Source organism: Phoenix dactylifera, chromosome 15 (genome assembly GCF_051530095.1).
Source record: "Phoenix dactylifera cultivar Ajwa chromosome 15, Ajwa_hap1_PhDact_Kaust_v1.1, whole genome shotgun sequence".
Taxonomy (NCBI): Eukaryota; Viridiplantae; Streptophyta; class Magnoliopsida; order Arecales; family Arecaceae; genus Phoenix; species Phoenix dactylifera.
The window spans coordinates 4,930,888-4,953,437 of NC_143204.1; the positions used below are offsets into that span (position 1 = coordinate 4,930,888).

Sequence of the window (22,550 nt, forward strand, 5' to 3'; positions counted from 1 at the left end):
ACTCCTAGTTTGTCCGAGTCGACTCCCAGAGGAAAACAGTCTGAAAGGCAGAGACTCAGTTTCGGAGATCCTGTGAACGAGTCGACTCCAAGTGTTTCAGAGTCGACCCCCAAGTTAGCCGAGTCGACTCCAACAAGGCCCGAGTCGACTCCGAGGCAGATCAGTTCAAAAGATAGAGAATCAATTTTCCGATCTCTGAGAATGAGACGTCTTTCGAAGATCTCGAGTCGCCTCTCAAGTCAGTCGAGTCGACTCCAAGTAAACCCGAGTCGACTCGAGGAAGAAAGAACAACAAATAAAAATTCGGTGATGAAAACAAGGATCCATTCCCAAACACCGAAAAATTCAAAAGCTTCCTAAAGTCAAAGAAGAAGAGGAAGCAAGAAGAAAGGAAGAAAGAGATAAAAAGCAAGAAAGCCTTGACCAAGGAAGAGTCGAGCAAGAAAATGAAAGTTAGGAGCAACAATGATGATATTAGCTCCAAAGAGCTACAAGAGGTAACTAACTTATGCTTTATGGCACAAGAAGATAAGGTAAAATCTGAATCTAATTTTACATCAAATAATTTTCAAGAAGAATTCTCTTATGATGAATTATTAAATGCTTTTAATGATTTATATGGTGAATGTAGAAAATTAGTTATGAAAAATAAAAATCTTAAAAAGCCAAATCTGAAAATTTCAAAAGAAAGAAATTCTATTGCTGAAATACAAGACAAACTAAATTCTGAAAATGAAAGCTTAAGGTTAAATTCAGAACAATTGATTCAGAAAAATCAGAATTTAATTAAAGAAAATCAAAACTTAAGTGAAGAAATTCACCAATTGAAATCTTTTGTTAACAAATTCATTGTAAGTTCAGGAAGATTAAAAATGATGTTTGAAAGCCAACATGCTGATTTTGATAAATCAAAATTTGGCTTGACTCCTTCGCTTAGCAATGAACCCCTAAAGAAAAAGGTTATAAATTCGTCAAGCAAATCATCAAAAAGGATAACGTATTTCAAACATCAAAAGAATGGACATAACAACTTTACCTATAGTTCTAGTACAATTAAATCAAATGGTAAAGTTATTACTATTAAACAGATTTGGATTACAAAAGGAACCATATGTCCTAACCCTCAAGGACACAAGCAAGCTTGGGTACCCAAATTGAAAATATGAGGGTGTAGATGTAGGTGTGCCAAGCTACCCATGGAACAAATGAAACTTTCATACAAATAGGTGCGTTGACACGTAATTACAAATAAGTTTCAATTTATTCACTAAATCTAATATAAGGTTTAACATTCTACATCGTGTATTGAGATTATCCTTGTTTGGAATTGCGAAACTCTTTGCATTAAAGTCTTTAATACCTTATATATATGTTAAAGTTTATCTCAGTGATCTTAGCATAAAATTTTTTTAGTGCTTGCCTGATAATAAGAAAACAATGAATGAATATGTATAACCTTCTTCTTTAAGTTTTTCAAAATCTAAATTCTCTCTCTAGTATAAATATTTAATGCTGATTTCATGCTAAAACTTTATTGAGCATAATACTTATGAGATCTTATTTCATCCTTTGTGAAGGTATGAATGTAATTCATCATGTTATTTTTATACCATTCATTCCTTATATGATTATCTGAAATGCATTATATGTTACATCATAATCATCTCAAATTGGTTCAATCATAAATGATTAATGTGTTATGCTCATAATGAGAAACTTACGTTAAAATTTTTATAATAACAAATCATCTTCCCTCTTACAAGTAATGCTCAAGACTATTCTAAAATTCAAAATCAATAAATCTGATCATTAAAATATTTCATTGAGCATAATCATTGTATCCATGATTAATATCTTTCTCTAAAATTATCTCGAACTCTGCTGATTATTTTTACCCTATCATGTTTAATCTAAGCATAAAAATCTTTTGAAGCATGAATATTAACTATATCTCATAAGTCGAAAATAAGATTTGTATTTGCTCTAAAAGAAGATTGCTTATCTCCCTGAAACATGATTATTTGTTGAAAGCTGAATCATAATTAGAATTTTGATAGAAATAACTGTTTAAGATAATTTGATCAAAACTTAACTTGTATATCTTATTGATAATTATCTTTAGCAAATAGAATCCAAGCTAAATTGATTCTGAAAACAAAAAAATTGATTTAACCTTGGTGAATCTTTCTATTGCCTCACATGTTTGTCCTTGAACCATCTTGCTTAATAGAATTGTTTCTTTAGTTCAAGTGACTTGTGCTTGCTTATGTTTAGGCAATCTCTTAAGCAGAGTGACTCAATTTTCAATTATTGTCATATCTTATGTTGAGTCATCTAGTTAAGAAATATGCTATATGAATGTTTTGTATCTTGAAGAATCTAATGACTTTCCTTCAAGAAAGAAAAAGACTTTGCTAATAATGCAGGATCCTGAGGAAGAAATGAGAATTTTCAACTTGAAGGACACCTCGATGTAAAGTATAATAAACATTCACATGCAAACAAGAGAGAGGACCTTCTTCAGCCAAAAGTTTGCACATAAGAAATCTAGCAGGTATTTGACGTGAAGAATGTAAAATGAATTGGTAATTTTAAATACCTCTCTTGTAAATTAGCTAAGTGGTATAGAACCAAGTCCGGGAAGGCAGACTTCAGTGGATACGATGTACTCACGTTGCAATTTTAAATCAGGAACAGAAGAAGAGGGAGAAGAGGAGGAAGAGGAAGAAAAGAAGGAGAAGAGAAGGAGAAAGAGAGGAGGAGGAGACGTGGGGAAGAAAATTGTTAATCTTTCATTAACCCTAATCAACATAAAAGTTCCCTATAAATAGGGCCCAATAAGAACAATTAAAATAAAACCCCTTACACAAAAATAATGCCCAATAAACCCACAAATAAGCCCTAAAATGCAAATAAGCCCAGAAATAAAATAAACCACAAATAAACCCTAAAATGCAAATAAACCCAGAAATAAAAATAAACAAATATGCAAATAAAATGGGGACCTAGCTGATGTCCCCATCAACTCCTCCCGGGTGGAAAAAACTCGACCCAGTCGAGTGTAGATCTGGCCGGCTGTCGTACTGCTCCAGAAGATCAGGGTCAAGGCGCTGCAACTCAGCTCGCGAAATCCACGTCACATCTGATTCGGGTCGACCTTTCCACCGAACAAGATAACGTTGGTAGCTTCCTCTCCTGGTAGATATAACCTGCTCATCTAATATATGTTCTATGTGTTCTCTGCGTGCATGAAATTGTGGAGGTGGAGGCTCAATAGCAGGTGCTGGATCAGGGTGATCAACAACAGTGGATGTATCAACAAAAGGGTCAGAAGGAATGAATGTTGATTTCTTGTATGGGACTAAATCTTCAATATTAAATGTCGCACTAATCCCATAGTCTTCAGGAAGATCTACAACATAAGCATTCGAACTGATTTTCTTTAGGACTTTGAACGGTCCCGCACTACGAGATTGCAACTTTTTGAACGTCCCCGAAGGAAGTCGTTCAGGTCTAATTCTTACCATGACAGAATCGCCTACATTCAATTTTTTATAACGTCTGTGCAAATCAGCAAGGGATTTATATTTTAAGTTATTAGAGTGAATATGTTTGCTGATCTCCTGATACAATGAATGCAGGTGTGAAGCAAATGATTGTGCAGACTCAGAGACTCTATGTTGATGAGACATGGAAATCAAGTCTATGGGTTGCCTAGGTTTATATCCATTCACCACTTCGAAAGGACTCATGCCTAAGGTCCTATTGACCGAACTATTATATGCAAACTCGGCAGGTGGTAACACGAGATCCCAAGTCCTAGCATGCTCACCTACCAGACATCTTAAAAGATTTCCTAGACTTCGGTTGACAACTTCGGTCTGGCCATCAGTTTGGGGATGATAGGCAGAGGAAAATTTTAATTTGGTACCCATCATGTGCCAAAGAGTTTTCCAAAAATAGCTCATAAATTTAACATCCCTATCGGACACAATAGATTTTGGGAGGCCATGGAGTCTAACGACTTCGTCAAAATAGAGTTTCGCAATCCTAGAAGCATCGGAAGTCTTAGAACATGGGAAAAAATGAGCCATTTTAGAGAACCGGTCCACCACTACAAAAATGGAATCGTGTTTGGTCGAGGTACGTGGAAGCCCTAACACAAAATCCATGCTAACATCTTGCCACGGACAATCAGGAACAGGTAGTGGAGTGTAAAGCCCCGTGTTCTGTTTACGTTGTTTGGCTAGTTGACATGTGCGACACTGAGCGACAATTTTGGCCACGTCTCTCTTGAGACTCGGCCAGAAGAAACGTCTTTCCACCATTTCAATGGTTTTGTCTCTCCCGAAATGCCCAGACAGTCCTCCAGCGTGTACTTCCCATACTAGAAAATCTCTCAATGAGGTTCGAGGAATACACAAACGGTCGGAGCGAAAGAGATAATCATCTTGTAAAAAGAAATCATCTTGCTCTCTCTCTACTCCATCTCGTAAGGTCAGGTATCCATCACTAAAATCGAGACAGGTGGTATATTGTTCCCTGATCCTTTCAAAACGAATTACTTCAGTGCTCATCACGGATAGGAGGAAGATCCGTCGACTGAGCGCATCAGCAGCCTTGTTCTCAACTCCAGCTTTATGTTTCAGCACAAAAGTATAGGCTTGCAGAAACTCAATCCATCGGCCATGTCGAAGGTTTAGTTTCTTTTGAGAATTGAGATACTTTAAAGCCTCATGGTCTGAATACAGGACAAATTCTTGCGGTAGCAAATAGTGTCGCCAATGTCGCAAAGTTTGCACTACCGCATAGAATTCCTAATCATAGGTGGAATAACGCAACCTGCTGTCACTTAACTTTTCGCTAAAGAACGCGACAGGGTGACCTTCTTGGCTTAACACGCCACCTATGCCAACGCCAGAGGCATCACATGCGACCTCGAATACCTTAGTGAAATCGGGGAGGCGCAAGACAGGTGCTTCGATCATCCTATGCTTAATATCTTTAAATGCTTGGGATGCCAACTTAGTCCAGATAAAGTCTCCTTTCTTCATGCAATCTGTAATGGGAGACATTATCGAACTAAAATTTCTAATGAAGCGACGATAGAAAGTAGCCAAACCATGAAAACTATGTACTTCTGCTAGGGTCTTGGGCTCAGGCTAATCGACTATCGCGCTTACTTTTTCTGGATCAGCGGAGACACCCTTGGAAGACACTATGAACCCTAAGAAAGTGACGTGATCAGTTAGGAAGGCACACTTCTTAGGGTTTGCAAAGAAACTTTCTTTCCGCAGGACATCACAAATCTGTCGTAAGTGTGAGCGATGGAGCTCTTGAGTTTAACTATAAATGAGGATGTCATCAAAATATACAACGACAAATTTATTCAAGAAAGGTCGAAAGATCTGTGTTATCACCCTCATAAAAGTACTTGGGGCATTTGTTAATCCGAAAGGCATTACTAACCATTCGTAGAGTCCATCTTTGGTTTTGAATGCAGTTTTCCATTCATCCCCAGGACGAATCCGAATCTGGTGGTACCCACTCTTTAGGTCGATCTTGGAAAAAACTATAGCACCAGACATATAACTAAAAGGTCGTCCAGCCTAGGAATGGAAAAACGATACTTAACCGTGATTTTATTGATAGCACGGCTATCGACGCACATCCTCCAAGAGCCATCTTTCTTCGGAGTGAGGAGTGCAGGTACAGCACAGGGACTCAGACTCTCACGAATATACCCTTGCGTAAAGAGTTCGTCAACTTGACATTTTAGTTCAGTGTGCTCGTTTGGGTTGAGTCTATAATGGGGAAGATTGGGCAATGACGCTCCAGGAATAAGATCAATTACGTGCTGGATATCACGCATTGGAGGGAGTGCATCTGGAAGATCATTTGGGACAACAGAGTGAAACTCCTCCAACAGGGGAACTATGGCGGTCGGATGCTCGGCATTTGACTCCACATTGATAACTCTAGCCACAAGAGCGATCACAGGTGAGTGGCTTTCGATATCTTTCATTACCTCTTTTAAAGTAATGATGTGAAGTGACTCATCTTTTCGTGGTGTAGCACCCTTCTTCTCAGGCCGGGCTCTCTAGGAGGCAATGAATTCAGTATAATTTTCCGATCCTGGAACATAAAACTACACGAATTTGAACGACCATGAAGTGTGACGTCCCTATCGTATAACCAAGGCCTTCCTAGAATGACTTGACCCACGTCCATCGGAAGACAATCGCACCAAATCTCGTCTTTATAAGATAGGAATTGAATCGGGACAAGGCATCTTTCCGATACCGAAATAGACGTCTTATCTACCCAGGCTACTTTATATGGATTAGGATGAGGGATAGATTTCAGGCCAAGGCGAGAGACAACTCCATATGCAATGGCGTTGATGCAACTCCCGCTATCAAATAAGGTTTTGCATGTTTTACCATTGATCTTAATAAGTGTGTAAAATAGGGAGGTTCTACGCCAATCTTGTTCGGTCTTTGTTTGGGCTAGTGTACACCTAACCACCTGAAGCCTACGGTTTTGGTCATTCCGATCAGTGGGCTCATATTGGGATGTAGGCTGGGCAAACTCTAACCCGGTCTGTTCGTCTCCAAAGTCTTCTACAAAATCCTCGATGTTTGGTTCATAGACTTCTTCGACACATTCAGTCTCCTGAGTTCCTGCTTCCAGTTCAGTCATTAAATAAGTCTTGGCATTACATTGGGACGCGATGTGGCCAAACTTTTGGCACCTGAAACACTAGAGTTTGGTTTCTTGCGGGCGGGTTGGACCCTAATATGTCCTTTATCAGTTGACGTACTTTGAGCAGGCATTGGGAACGGCTTAGTCAGCGTTTGGCTAGAGCCGGGCTGGGTAGGATGGTTGGAGAGTGGTCTAGATTGCGGGAGATAGCTTTGATTAGGTCGGGCGCCTGGGGGTAAAAACCGAGAGTCGATACATCTCACTACAGGGACTCGTAAAAAACTATCTACATCTTGAGCCAACTGGTATGCCTGGCCAAGGGTGGTAATCTCTCGGAGGATTAATTCTTTCTGGATCTCCTCGCGGAGTCCTGCCCGAAACCTAGAAAGAGTAACAGTCTCCTCTTCGATTACACCGCACCTCATGTGAAACTCCTCAAATCGTGCAATGTAATCGGCAACAGTTGACGTTCCTTGAGTTAGTTTCTGCCACCTATCCATAAGGCGTTGTCGGTAAGAAAATGGCAGATACTTCTCATTCAGTTTTTCTTTCATATCCTCCCAGGTGGTGATACGTGGAAGCCTCTGGGTCTCACGCCTATGTTCTACGTTATGCCAGTACCAGTGAGCTTGCCCAATAAGCTTCATTTTAGCAAACCGTACTTTTCGATCATCAGTCATTTCGTACCACTCAAAATAATTATCCATGGCTGCTCTCCAATCAAGATACACACTCGGCTCTAATTGACCAGCAAATGTGGGAGCATCTACTCGGACGGTACAAAGTAGTCGCTCATCAAGATCGCGCTGGTGATCAAGAGGGAGTGGGTTCCTAGGAGGATGGGGCAAAGCTACAGGTGGTGTGGTCAAACCAAGCTCAGGATAAGTTGCGATTGGGGTTAACGGTTCAGGAGTCCTAGGGTGTTGCACTAGAGCACGGATCTCTCTTTTGAATTCGTCTTGATCAGCTCGTAATGCAGCTAATTGGTCCAAAATATCTTGTAAAACTCTGGGGTTCATAGTGGGTAAAGGGGTTTGAGAGTCAGTGAGGAGGTACTCTCTACCACTACGGGTTGGCATGCAGAGACTACTCTAATTGGTAATATAATATACAATGTTACTAATGAACCCTAACTGACCAAATGCAATGCAGGACAACCTACTAATGCAATCTACTATGAATTCAGAAATCAGCAAATTTTTTCACAAAAGTAACTTAAAATTAAATATTACTAATTTGTGCGTTGGTTACTGCAGAATTAAAGTAGAAAATTAGTCACTATAAGAAATTTGGTTGCAAACAAGTTTTACGGTCATTTAAAGTCCGAAAGTAATCTGATCTATGGATGCTGAGAACTGTCCTGTCGCTAAGGGGTGCTAATTTAATATCTAGTTTAAATGGTGGGTAGCATGAGTATGGTGGTAAATGTCCTAGGTTTTGCAGTGTAACAAGGAAATAAGTTTCAAAATAGAGCTGTCATGCAAGAGAACTAGAACATAATTAGATAAACAAGCCCAAAAGAAAGAAGAACCTGTTACCTGTGGCGGATGTAGTCAATCAGAATCGTGTACTCGTGGACTGGGGCGACGTTCGGGGCGTGGTTGTAGCCGATGGACTCGCGAAACGGCTCCAATTGGATCTGATCACAGCAACTAGGTTGGATTTGTGGAAGAGTGGCGGTTGAAATTGGACCCAAAAGGCCTGCGGGTTAGGGGCCCGCAGCAGAGAACACAGAGTGGGCTGGTCAGAGTGAAGGTGGGCCCTTAGGGGGGTTGCGGGTGGTTTGGGCCCAATGGGAAAAGGAGGGTGGAGGGCGCGTGGAGTCGGCCCGTGATGGAAGAGGGGGGGGAAAGGTGGGGGTGAATGGAAGAATGGAGGGGGAAATGAGGTTGGGGGAGGGGGAAAGGCGGTGAAGTGGTGATGGAGCAGAGGAGGGACGGACAGCGGCGAAACAAGGAGGGGCGACGATCGGGCGGTCGCAGGAACGGCGGGGACGGCGACGGCAAGGTGGTGCGGCTCGATGGAAGGGAGAAGACGACCTCAGGCGACTGCGGATCTCGGCGGCGGTAGGAAACGGCACTGGCGGAGGCGGCAAAGGCGGAGCGGCACAGGCGGAGAAGCTCGGGTTGGATGCCCGGCGGCGGCACTGGCGGAGGCGGCGGAGGCGAAGCGTCACGGGCGGTGCTGAAGGGTGGCGTGCTCGGGGAAGGGGAAGGCGGAGCGGCGAGCGTAGACGGAGGCGGTGATGGCGCTGCGGGTGCGGTGGCGGTGGCAACAGCAGCGAGCGGAGTGCGGTGGAAGCTCGGCAGCACGGCGGAGGAAGCGGCGATGGCAGCGAAACCCTAGGGTTTCCTTCGGCGAAAACAGAGGTAACAGTTTTTTTTTTTTGGAAACACGTGTAAATCACATGATCCTACAGAATTTTTTTTTTTTTACCCTTTATGGGTTCGGGTTATCGGGTTCGGGTTTCGATTGAAACCCGCTCCGACAACGGTGAAGCCCAGCACGTGCAGATCACGTGCAAATTTTTTTTTTTTTTTTGGCTTGTTGGATGTGGATCCGGACTATCAGGTTGTGGGTAACGGGTTTAAACTTACCTGTTACCTAACTTCGTCTTCAACCTCCCGATCGCTTCGGGAGAGCGGCCCGATCGCTTCGGCGGTGGTTGCGGACCGGCCGAACGGCGTGGCGACGGAGCTTGCGGCCGCAGCTCCGTGGTCGGCGGCGACTGGATTCGGGGCGGAGGTCGCGGCGGCGGTTGTAGCGGCAACTGCGTGCGGGACAGAAGGCGGACCGGCGGCTGCAGGCGGGGCGGCCGACGCAGTGGCGACTGCGGGTTCGAGGGACAAGGCCGCAAGGAGGGTGGTGACGCTCTTCTACTTTCCGGCGGCGGGAACCGCTCGTGGCCCTTCGACACGCTCCGGCGTCCGTGGTCGAGGTACGGCATAGTACTCGTGCGGCCACAGAAATCTGAGAATCCGGCGACGCTCGGCCATACACCGGCTGACGGCGGTTGCAGGTGGTGGGACAGCGTCGGCTCGGGCAGGATACGTCGGAGGAACCGCGACGATGGTATCAGCGGACGGACGAACGGGGGCGACGACCCTGTTCCTCTTTTTTTTTCTGTTTTGAAACCGAGGGATTGTTCCCTTCTGTTCCTTCTTGTGAGAATTTTCTGGTGAGCAGAACTGATGGCGGCGGCGGAGGCGAGCACAGACGTGATGGCTGGTGGGGAGGGGAAACTCGATGAGGGGGTTTTCCTTTCTCCTCTGGTGTGAACCGAGAAAGAAAGAGAGAGATTCCTTTTCTAGCTGAACACCGAGGGAGAGACAAAGGAGGATCAGGTCCAAACTGAGGGAAACGGGATCAGGGGCTTTGGCAATAGAAGCAAAACCGATTAGCTCTGATACCAAGTTGGTGTAGAACCAAGTCCGGGAAGGCAGACTTCAGTGGATACGAGGTACTCACGTTGCAATTTTAAATCAGGAACAGAAGATGAGGGAGAAGAGGAGGAAGAGGAAGAAAAGAAGGAGAAGAGAAGGAGAAAGAGAGGAGGAGGAGACGTGGGGAAGAAAATTGTTAATCTTTCATTAACCCTAATCAACATAAAAGTTCCCTATAAATAGGGCCCAATAAGAACAATTAAAATAAAACCCCTTACACAAAAATAATGCCCAATAAACCTACAAATAAGCCCTAAAATGCAAATAAGCCCAGAAATAAAATAAACCACAAATAAACCCTAAAATACAAATAAACCCAGAAATAAAAATAAACAAATATGCAAATAAAATGGGGACCTAGCTGATGTCCCCATCACTAAGCAAAGTCAATGACTTAGATCTTATTGTGGCATGATTAAAGTCTTTAATTACTAATTTCTTAATATCATGTCTACATATGTATTGATTGACTTATGCTTTTGAAAATTATTTCATGGTTTGCCTAAATTAAAATATGCCTTTTCATATGTCATGCATAACCATGAAATATACAAGTATATGCTTTAAATTTTGACTCAAAATAACTTGTGATAAGCTATGAATCCTTGAGCATGATGAAAACTTTGTTTGCTTACATGATATATAGTCATATGTTATATAACATATTAGATCATGTCTTTATTCTGCTCTTTCATGAAAATTACTTGAAAAATAATCAAAAGAGAGAAAGATAAAGAAAAAGAACATGAATATTGTTTAAGAAAAGTAAAAGCTAAGTAAAATTAAATACTCCAATCATAAGTAAAAGCAAAACAAGCATAATATAGCACATTTATGAAACTTGTTTTTGGAAGGAATAAAATCCGAAGAGTTTGGAGTGAATACTTTGTTGTTAAAAGGAACGATTTAACCTTTCTATTGCTCATCATAGGGATGGTGCCAATGGGGAGGCTAGTGGTAGTACCCGGCACTATTTGACCCAACTATTCGGTATAGGGTATATTAAGGACAGCACAAGAGGGAGGCTAGTGGTAGTACCTCGTGCCCCTTTCAACTCCACCAGATAGGAAGCAAATAGAGTATAGAGCATAAGAAAGTAAAAACGAAAAAAAAATAAATACCACCTATATTTGAAAAATATTCATTACAGATATGATAAAGCACTATTTAATTTAGAACAAGCACCAAGAGCATGATATAAAAGTTTAAGTAACTTTTTGATATAAAGGAATATTGATAAAACTATGTATCAAAAAGAAAATTCTGATATCGTAATTGCTCAAGTATACATTGATGACATTATTTGTAATGCTACTAATGAAGCTCTATGTGGAGTTTTTAGTAAGCTCATGTAGGATGAGTTCGAAATGAGTAGAACGGATGAACTAAGATAAATAAGAAAATGGATCTTTATTGGCCAAAGTCAGTTCACAAGAATATTCTTATAGAAGTTTGATATGAAGAAAGGTATGTCTATGAGCCCATCTTATAGAGTTCAAAAATGATGAGCAAGGTAATTCTATTGTTTGAAGCTGTATCATTGTATCATACAACTTGTGGAACAAATTGTATGCTCATTTTATGCTTATATGCAAAGATATCAAACTAATTCAAGTGAATCACAGTTAATTGATATCAAAATACTCAAAAAATAATAATAATAATAAAATCTGTTAAGAAAATAAAATCTAAGATTATGAATTAATGAAAAACTTAAGAGCCTTGACATCAAACAAGATTCTCATAAGATGTAATGATTCTAATGTCAAAAATTTAATGAAGAATCCAATTATGCTCTCCATATTTAATTACATGAAAATAAGACATTATTTTATAAAAGATCACGCTCAAACTGAAAGGATCATAGTTGGATCAATTAATACTAAAATTACATATTTAAATGAGGGGAGTTTATTCAATTTTTTTTTATCCTTGACATGATTATTCCTAATGCTTTAATACATTATTTATGACTTAAGGCATATTATTTTTTGCATATAACATGTGGCATTCATAATTTCAAATGTGTTTTAACTCTACACACAAGTTTTTACTTCACCTTTGTCTTCGAAGTAACTTGTGTTCTAAAGCTTAATGAAAATGGTTTGCACTTGCAAAATATACTCCTCAATGATATTTATTTTCTGGATTCATTAACTCTTCTTGTATTTTTCTGATTTTAATGAATATTTTCTTAAAAATAAAAGGAAAGAATAGACTGAATTTGCAATTGAGGCAAAATGAATTGATTTTGAATCATCTTCCATCTTGCCTAAACTTTGGTACATAACATCCTGAAACATGTTAAATTGCTCCAATCTGTACCAAAATTCATATTAATTACAAAGATTCTGAATGTGCTTTAATGTTATTGAAATATGTGTTTTCAATCTTAGTGACTTAAGATGAGCTACAATGTAGAAGATACATATATCAAATTATAACTTTGAAAGCCTCCTTAAAAATCTTTATGAAGTTCAGAATCCGATTTTGTATAAAAGTTTCAACTTAATTTAAAAATGCTTATATCGTTACATCTTTGTAACCTTAGTTATATGCTTCAATGATCGCATCATTCAGGAGAATAACTCAATATGATTCCTAAATAAAAATTTTAACTTAAGAAAAATAGAAATATTTTGATGCCTTGGTTGATTGCTCCGATACGCATCTGAAACATATCATTTCTTATTTTTAAAGTGTACTAAAATTAGTCTAAATGATGTATTTTTCAATGATCTTGATTGCGAACAAATATTTCTAAATATATGATTTTATTTTGATATAAAAAGATTTATTATGTTTCATGTATACATTGCTGTGAATCTATGAGTAAGAAATTAAATCCTATAAACATTCACTTGAATGATCTTCTATATCCCTTTCTGCATGATTGTTACTTCCATCACTAAAAGAAAAAGCTATTTTTAGAAGAAAGTGAATGCTCCTAAAGCTAGAAACATTTTAACTCACTCAAATGACTCTTAAAAGAAAGAAACTGTAATTGCTTTTGAAAGAAATTGAGCTTCAAATAAATTATTTTTTGATTAATATTTCAGTACATTTTCTCAAAGATTAAGAGGAAGCATAACTTGTTCTTGAAAGATGAAAAAGAGTGATTGCTATAAATTTTGAAAAACTCTAGATCACTTTACATTCTTGATATCATAGAATTTCAGTTTTATTCAACGCTTATCATTAACATCTGAAATTCAACAAAAAGAAAAGAATGATTAAAGAAGAATGCATCTTTTGAGGAGGAGCTTTAGACATATCAATCTCTCTAGATTTTGCATCTTATTCAAAAGTCACCATCATATGATGCATACCTTGAATATTTTATGAATTGATTTTGATGAACCTCCTTATGTTGCCATTACATATCTTAATTATATATAGCCTATACTTTGAGTTTAATTCTATAGAGCGTTTGTTATTTCAAATGAATATGATTTGATACTTGCAAATATGCTCTCAATGGGTTAAGTTGAAAATATGCTGAAATTTGTAGAAAATATACTTTCAAGATTAACAATTTGAATGTTTTATTGAAAATTATCTTCAAATTCTAAACTCTTAAATGGAATGATCAATTAAGGGGGGAGAAAGAAAATTTCAGAGGGAAAGATCATATGGAACTTAATTGCATAAATCCGTAACTAAAGACGAGAGAAAGAATACTAAATGAGAAGTGATCCTAATACTCTCCAATATGTATTATAAATATCTGAAATTTAAATCTGAAAATCTCTATTATACACCTTGAGGCTTGCTATTTGGTTAATATATCTTATGCATCAATCATGAACCAAATTGCAATTAAAATAGTTGATCTTAAGAGCCTCTAGTTTAATAAAAAAGGAGAAGAATAATGTGTTGAATTTTCTTGAGTATCTCTTGTGAACACAAATTTAAAAGTAGCTGCTACATATGATAGATTTATAGATTTTAAAATGCACCTAATCAGAAAATCAGCTGTCTTGAAAATTATTTGAAAACGAATTCCATCTGTCTCTATTAGAAAATCTATTTTGAAATTCACTAAAGAGTTCTTATTGGCTTGCTCTTTAGAGCTTCAATTTTGTGCCAATTCATTTTTATATGTATCAAAATGTGTTTCTCTTTAACGGAGTAAAAGAAAGTCTTTAAAAGAGCTCTAAAAAAACCTTCAAAGCTTTAAATTTTATGTATGCTCTAAGATATATCATAAATTGCATGAATTCATATTTCGGTATTTTGTGCCCCAATGTTTTTATATCATAAAAGAACTTTGAAGTCATTAAGAATTAATGATTAACATGATGTTATATTTTTCGAGTATATAAGTTTTGATATTATACTCTAAAAAATTGATTAGATTGCTCTCATGTTGCTATATATTTAATATAATGGGCAAAAGATCTTAAATGAACAAGCTTTCATAATTGTTATTAAAGATCTTTCAAAAAAAGGGGGTTAGATTTCCATTCGTGCCTTCTTTGAAAATCAGTCTTGATACTCCTTGAATTAACTTGAAAAAGGTTTTACCTACACTTGATTTGAAAACTATCTTTGGAATCACATTCGATGTGCTCTCATTATAATTTGCTCTAAAATCATCTTAATTGGCTCTGATCTATGCTTATTAATCTTATTCTGACATTATTGTCTTGAGTTATATGATTCATATTTGTGCAATAATTCGACATGCATTGACTGAAAATCAGAGTACAATAAGGAAAAAGAATATTTGAGTATCATTTACTGCTTCGTGCTTAATGTTTCATTATCTTGCAACCTTTTTGATGTTGTCAAAAAGGGGGAGAAATATCTGAGTATATGCTCATAATGCTTTATGTGTTGATTATGTTAAGTTGATTAAATCTAAAGCATTATCATGAAGTATATTTTAAAGATATATGTTTTCTACTTCATGCAACTTAGCTATGCATTAGTTCTAAAACACAATATATTTTATATTGCACATACTCCAAGTTTTGTCATCATCAAAAAGGAGGAGATTGATGACCCAAAGATTGATTTAAAAATTGATTTTGATGATCACAAAATCTTGAAGTATAATTACTAATGTTTGTGTTGCAAGAAGAAAGATAATTTGTTTTGCAAGGAACATAGCAAGTTGGAAAAATACAAGAAGGCCTCAAAAGCTCTCAAAAAGTTGAAAGAAAGTTATACTTCATTGGCCCAAGTTTTAAGTTCAAAGGATTCAAGTTGGAGGAGCAAATTCAAAGAAAGATTCAAAAGAATAGTCCTCGAGTCGACTCCTAGAAGTTCAGAGTCGACTCTGGCACTCTGGAGTTTCAAGGAACAGTGCTCGAGTCGACTCCGAGACTCTACGAGTCGACTCCGACTGAGAGCAGATAAAAAGACAGAGAGTTGATTTTTAGCACTACAGTGCTCGAGTCGATTCCTACTTCAGCGCACAGTGCTCGAGTCGACTCTCAGCTACAGTGCCAGCAGACTCTTATTCACAAGTCGACTCCTACTTCAGCCGAGTCGACTCGAGCACGCTGGGAGGCATAACGGTTAGTTTTTTCTCAACTCCAACGGCTCTATTTTTGTCTCTAACGGCTAGATCTTTGTTCCCACACCATCAAAAGCTATAAAATCAATGGGAGAGCTAGAGGAGAAGTTAAGGAAGTGGGAGAGAACACATAGGGAAGAGATTTCAAGAGAAACCTCCCAAAAGCACAAAAGGGTCATTCAAAGCAAAAGAGAGAGAAGAAGAGCATCTGAGTGAATCCCAAGGCTTCCTCTCCAACTGTGTGCTACCTCAATGATCTTCTACCTCGTGCGAAATCAGAAGAGGGTCAAGTAAAGAAGAAGCCGAGTTCCTTCATCTACAAAACTTGTTTGAGGGCTTCTTCTCTTTACTCTACTTGTTTACATTGTTATATCTGCTTGTTTAAGAAGCTTGTATTTGTTTTAAACTCTTGTTCTAATATCTTGTAACTTGATTCAATCAAGGGATTGAATCAAGGGGTTAAGATTTGTTGGTGAGCCAAAAGAAAAACCAACGGTGTAAGGTTGTGGTTGGTGAACCGGAAAAAACCAACAGGGTTTGATTGGGAACCCGGAAAAATAATCGAGTGGTTATAGTCGGTGAGCCTGTGAAAACCGACCGAGTTCATTGTGATCTCGTGAAAACAATAAGTTAGGTTGTGAGCTTATAAAACAACCGGTTGTAATCTGAGGGATTATAGTGAAATTCCCAAGAGGTCTTGGGGAGTGGATGTAAGTGCTGGGGTGCACCAAACCACTATACGTTTGTTGTGTTTGTGATGCTTTCTCTCATTGTTTAATTTCCTCACTTACTTAGATAAATATCTAATTGAATTGCTTGCTTAACTCTTATCCGCGCATCCTTTAGTTGCAAGTATATTCAAATTGTTTAATCAAGTTTCTTTTAATAAAACTGCATTAAGATTCATTATATTGAAATGCTTGCTTGGGAAAATCTAGACTAATTGTTTATTGAGTCCGCTCCTTAATAGTTTTAATCTTGATCAGATTAGAATCAAACTATTGCCAAGTTTAAATTCCACCGTGCATCTATACAACTTAGCTTAATTAATTGAAAAGTTTAGAAGTAATTGAAAAGTTTTAAAAGACCCAATTCACCCCCCCTCTTGGGTTGTATCTACTGGGCAACATCCTAGTTTCACTTCAGCCACATGCCAGCGAATGTGGCAGACCATACATACTACAGGTCTGCCATTGCCGCCATACAAGCTGCCGGTCCCGGTGTAGCTCCTCCAGGCCCGAAGGACATATACGGTGAGCTTCTTGACAACAATAAGGAGGAGCTGGAGAATTGGATTGACTCCTACAAGAGCAAGTGGCCCATATATGGACTAACCATCATGTGCGATGGTTGGACCGGTCCGACCGGGCGGAGCATCATCAACTTCCTAACATACTGTGATACTAGGACCTTCTTCCACAAGTCGGTTGATGCTTCGGCTTATGTGCACAACACCTCGTACATGCTGAAACTTATGGAGGATGTGATGATCTGGTAGGAGAGGAGAATGTCGTGCAGATCGTCACTGATAATGGGCCGCAATATAAGGCTACCAGGCAGGTCTTGATGGAGCGGCAACCACATATTTTCTGGACTCCATGTGCTGCACATTGTATCGATCTTATGTTAATGGACATTGGAAAGATCAGTAGGGTGCAACAAATGGTGGAGACAGCCCAACGCATTACCAGATATATTTATAACCATAACTAGGTCCTTTCACTAATGAGAAAGTATGCAGGGGGAGAGATTCTGAGACCAGGAGTCACACGGTTTGCTATCAACTTCATCGCACTTGATAGCATGCTCGAGAAGAGAGGAGCCCTACGTCAGATGTTTGCCAGTTCCGAGTGGTATGATAGTAGATATTCTTATGTCGGCACTGAAGGAAGCAAGATCGAAGACTTGGTGACGAGACAGCCATTCTGGCAGCGGGCTACTACAATAGTCAAGGCTATCAAACCATTATATGAAGTGCTGCGGGCCGTAGATAGCGAGATCTATCCTCAGATGGGATTTTTGTATCACATGATGGTCAAGACAAAGGATCAGATTATGGAGGCAGATCCAGCACATGGCCGGTCGTACATCAACATCATTGAGCAACGGTGGGGAGCACAAATGGGTACGGAATTACATCTAGCAGGTAAGCTAAAATATAATTATAGTGATAATTATAGTAATGTAATTATATAATTATGCTAAGATAGTCTCGTATATGTGCAGCATACTACCTAAACCCCCGGTTTCAGTACAGCATAGATGGAATTGGTATGGATGAAACACTTCTGGATGCTTTGCGTAATGTGATTTACAAGATGGAGCATGATCCAGAAAAAGCGGCCCTATGTCTTGAAGAGGTAATTATGATTTAGTAATTACCAGCATGTGTAAGTATATCGGCATCTTTAATTATTAACATGGTTTTCTTATGCTTATTTTTCACAGAGCAAATTATTTAGAGAGGGCAACTACAGTTTTGGCCAACGAGCGGCTGTCGTCAGCAAACACAATATGAATCCAGGTACGTGACACATCAGGAAAACATTCACCTGGTGTTACTTAGTTACTATTATGGAACTATCATATATGTAATTTTCATAAATATTTTTGCAGCTGAATGGTGGGTGCATTTTGGCGGATCCACGAGAAATCTAAAGCGGATAGCTATCCGGATCCTCTCCCAAACAGTCTCCTCTAGTGGATGTGAGCGCAATTGGTCCACCTTCGTCCTTATCCACAGCAAACAAAGAAACCGTTTGACGCAAAAGCGCCTCAACGACCTTGTTTATGTGCATTACAATTTGCGGTTGAGGCTAAAGTGCATTCAGGAGGAAGTGGAGCTCAAGTATACAGATCCGATTTACGGGACTTTCACCACTGATGACGATGATCCACTACTCGGCTGGCTTGTAGGCCAGCAGCAGGAGCCCGAGCTTGACGAGCCAGGATTGCCTCCACGACCAGCTACCTTCATAGCCACCGAAGCTGGGGTCGATCCAAAGCAATGGGCTGAGCGCAATATTCCACGCACTCCCAGAGCTGATCAGCCGCAGGCACAGGGGAGCCAGACAAAGAGGGCCAGAAAAGGAAAACAAAGAGTCCCAATGGAGAGTGTCGAGGAAGAGACTTGGACTAGCGGCGATGAAGGTTCTGGTGGTGATGGATCTTCTAGCCATGGAGGAAGCGGAGGATAGTATGGTACTCATGAGACACAGCCGGAGGGTGGTCTTTATTTTACCGGTGAGTCCCAATTTACGGGTGCTACACAGGATACGGACCACAGTCGACCACCTGATAGATTTCGTGAGGATATCATTGGATATAGAAGACGGGCTCCTCGAGGTCGTTTAGGAAGACAGGATACGACTGCAGATCCGACAACATACGGATACGGATTCTATTATCCACAATCTCAGCCTGACGAATATGGATATGGTGCATTGGATTTTGCTTCCGCCATATTTGGATGGGCCCCTACACAATCAGAAGACACCTCTCAGAGCCAGAGCGAGAGATCCGACAGTTCTTATAACCTGGCGTGTGCTCCTTCTGATTGGGTTGATTTGCCTCCTCTTGATTATACTTATGATCCGGATATCTACGAGAGCCATCGGCACTCGTCCCGATTTTATATATCCTAGAGTACTTTAAATGTATGTAAATGATTGTATCTTAATTTGAAGATATTTTATGTGTATCATTTTATCATTTGGAACGGAAGGAAAACATAACATGCAATCATGCATTATATATGTTTCAAATTTCAATCCTAAATTTAAATATAAAAACATCAAAAATCATGAAAAAAGCAATAAAAAAACATCAATCTTCACTTAATTTAAGATCCAACAGAGACAATATTTAAAAAAAAAAAAATCAAAATGTCTGGCTCGCGGTCCCGGCCGGTACGGTACCCGTACCGGTCCCGGCCGGTACGGTACCCGTACCGGTCCCGGCCGGTACCGTACCGGTCCGGCCGGCCACCAGTACCGGTACGGCGGATCTTGGTTTATACCATGTACAATGCCTATAATCATGCCTCAAGAGCACATGAAGCACTAGTATTGGTTAAAATTGTCATCGGACTCAAAGTGGCTCTAGAAATGCCTTCTTAGATGTGATTGCTTTATTACCGATTGTAAACATATGAGCAACATAAAATAAAGATGGTCAAACATAGGATTATGATAAAGCATGACGTGCTTTACAGACTCAGTAGTCAGTATACCATCATACTTAAAATTGTAAATACAATTATGAAGATGTTTCAATTAGCCTACACACAAAGTCACCAAATATTTTAGCCAAAACCAGTGCAGTGCTGCGGCGGTCATCTTTTACCAGTCATGGATGGTTTCAGTTGCTTTTGGCTGAAGACATTTTGGTTATGGCTTTGAATAAAAAAATGAACAAAATGGGTCCAGAACAAAGTGATATATGTTTTTCAGTTTCCATTTTAAACGAGCACAACCAAAACAGGATTTGTTTATCTTACCCAAATTTTTAACTATCGTCAGATTTCTTGATAGAACTTCTCAACAAGGCATGGGACACTTATGTGAGACTACATGGGGCATGACATAAGTGGCAAGAAAGCCAATGCATGAGGCTCCTGCCATTACAGGGTCCTAGGAGGGTCAGATATATGCAGCCTTGTCCCTGCATGCAAAGAGGTGGTTTCAAGTTTCAAACCCGTAACCTCCAGGTCCTAATAGAGCATCCTTATCATTGCCCCAAAGCTCATCCTCTAGTAGTTGATGTGTTAAAAAAATTGCATAACAAATGAGCTTGAAGAAATATAGTCCTTGGACCAAGGTACGTCGTCTCGGTACCAGGCTCTGTACCGATGCCATCCTGTCACTATATTGATATGCTCGATAGCAGGGCCAGTTCGGTGTACCAAGAATCGGTACGCCCCCCGTACCATATACGGGTATCGAACTAGAATGGTATGCCCCATACCGCCTGATTCCGTATAGTATGGGGTACCATGTGTTAAGACCTATTATATTACATCATAAATAATCACCAAGAAGAATAAAATACACATTCCAACTAGATGAGATAGGATATGTCAACAATAAGCAGATGGGATATAATCAATATCATAACTAAAGAAAATGTCTCATTGTAATTATATTCTCTATCATATAATGAAGCTGTGGGCTACAAATGAAACTTATCATGCTTGATCAGAATTTTGAAAGCAGAGCACAGTATGATGCAACTGAATGATGATTACATGGGAGAAACAAAAGAACATGCTTTGCAAAAAGCCACCCTTGTGATCAAGGTGATAACTTAGGGATAGATGATAAGGAATGTACAGAAGGCTTCTAGAAAAGGTAAAAGGAATTGTGCAAATCAAAATAATTTACAAGAGGGAATAGCTATGAGCAAATTGAAAAGGCTCTCAAGTAAAATTGAACATTTAGAGATGAAAGATGACTATGGGGAACAGACAATTAACTGTCACATCCTAATTTTGACCAGGGAGGAGAAAGAAAATTACAGGAAAACCTGACAAGAATATACTCCTATAATGGCAGGAAAACATCAAAATTATTTAATAGTGAGAAATGACATTAGAACATTTCTCGAGTAATCGGATTATATAAATCTATGGCATGCCTATAGGAGCTTTGAATCCATATAACATGAAGAGCAGGAGTAATGGCGGTGTACAAAATATATTAACCATTAATATGAAACAAATTACTGCAAGCTAAACAAATAAATAAAAGGCATATGGGAAAAGAAACGGAAATGGCTGTTTAGTAAGATATGATATTCTTCTTCATTTTCTTTTTGTCGTCTGACCCATATAATAGAAAGAGGAGCAAAGAGTGGTGTTTTCTACATAACATTCTGCCATAAGGTTTTTTGATCTTTTTTTTTCCTCCTATCATTTTAAGTGTTATGTCCTCAACACAATTGTTGGCTGTCTTGTTTCTTAATCAGAAACCCAGGAAATGTGATTACCCTTTCTCAGCATTTCCATTTACGCTAGGGACTTAGAAGAGGAAAAGACAAGTTCAAAAATGACCCTTATTAGAGTGATTTGTATTATAACTAGAGTTGTATTATAATTGGGCCAAGCTCAATCTTATATAGATCTATGTGAAGCTTAAGCTCAGCTCAATTAATTTTGAACTGAATTTAAGCTGCCCTCATATAGTTCACCAGATGGATTAGCAGAAGCATAGTATCCCCCATGGCATTTCATACATATTTTGAGCTAATATGCAGTTGTTAGATTAAGGTCAAATGTGTGAGATAAAATCATCCTGAATATATAAGATGAAAGTATTTACTAAATAAACATAAATATAATTTTTTATTTATTGATAACACATAAGAAATTATATATTCCATTAATCCATTGATTCATATATTGATCTTAGTTGAGCTCAACATGAGCAAGCTTGGAAAGTCTCATTCCCAACTTGCACGCATAGATTCCATTCTCCTGCCTCAAACCCTTGTCAAGGCAAAGTCCAGGCCAAAGATACATTGCTCATGAACAGCTAGCTCATCAGAGAAACCCCCTCTCCACTCCCCAGGGAGCTGATTTATATTAAATAGTGACAAAATTTTGAAGTAGGCCCATAAAAGAGGAAGAAACCCATATTAATTTAATCTAGAAACCTAAAATTCATGACCTTGTAAGTAATACCTCCATCTCTGCAAGAACAAATGATAGAAATACATATATAGAGAGCTAGATTTAACAAGTGTCATCAATATGGTTTACTTAATTAATGATAGATATAGCACCTAAGGTTGTTGCAGAGCCAAAGTGAGAACAAATTGAAAGGCATATACTGAATAATTATCAAAACTCTTAAATTTCATAGAAATTTGAATATTAATGA

The 22,550-nt window shown here is 39.0% G+C and overlaps 1 protein-coding gene across 7 annotated transcripts in view; it reads right to left on the bottom strand.

Annotated features, from left to right (window-relative positions):
• LOC103697695 (nuclear transcription factor Y subunit A-1-like) overlaps nt 1-22,550 on the bottom strand; it is a 50,055-nt gene that overhangs the window by 23,205 nt on the left and 4,300 nt on the right. The gene's annotated exons all lie outside the window — the stretch shown is intronic.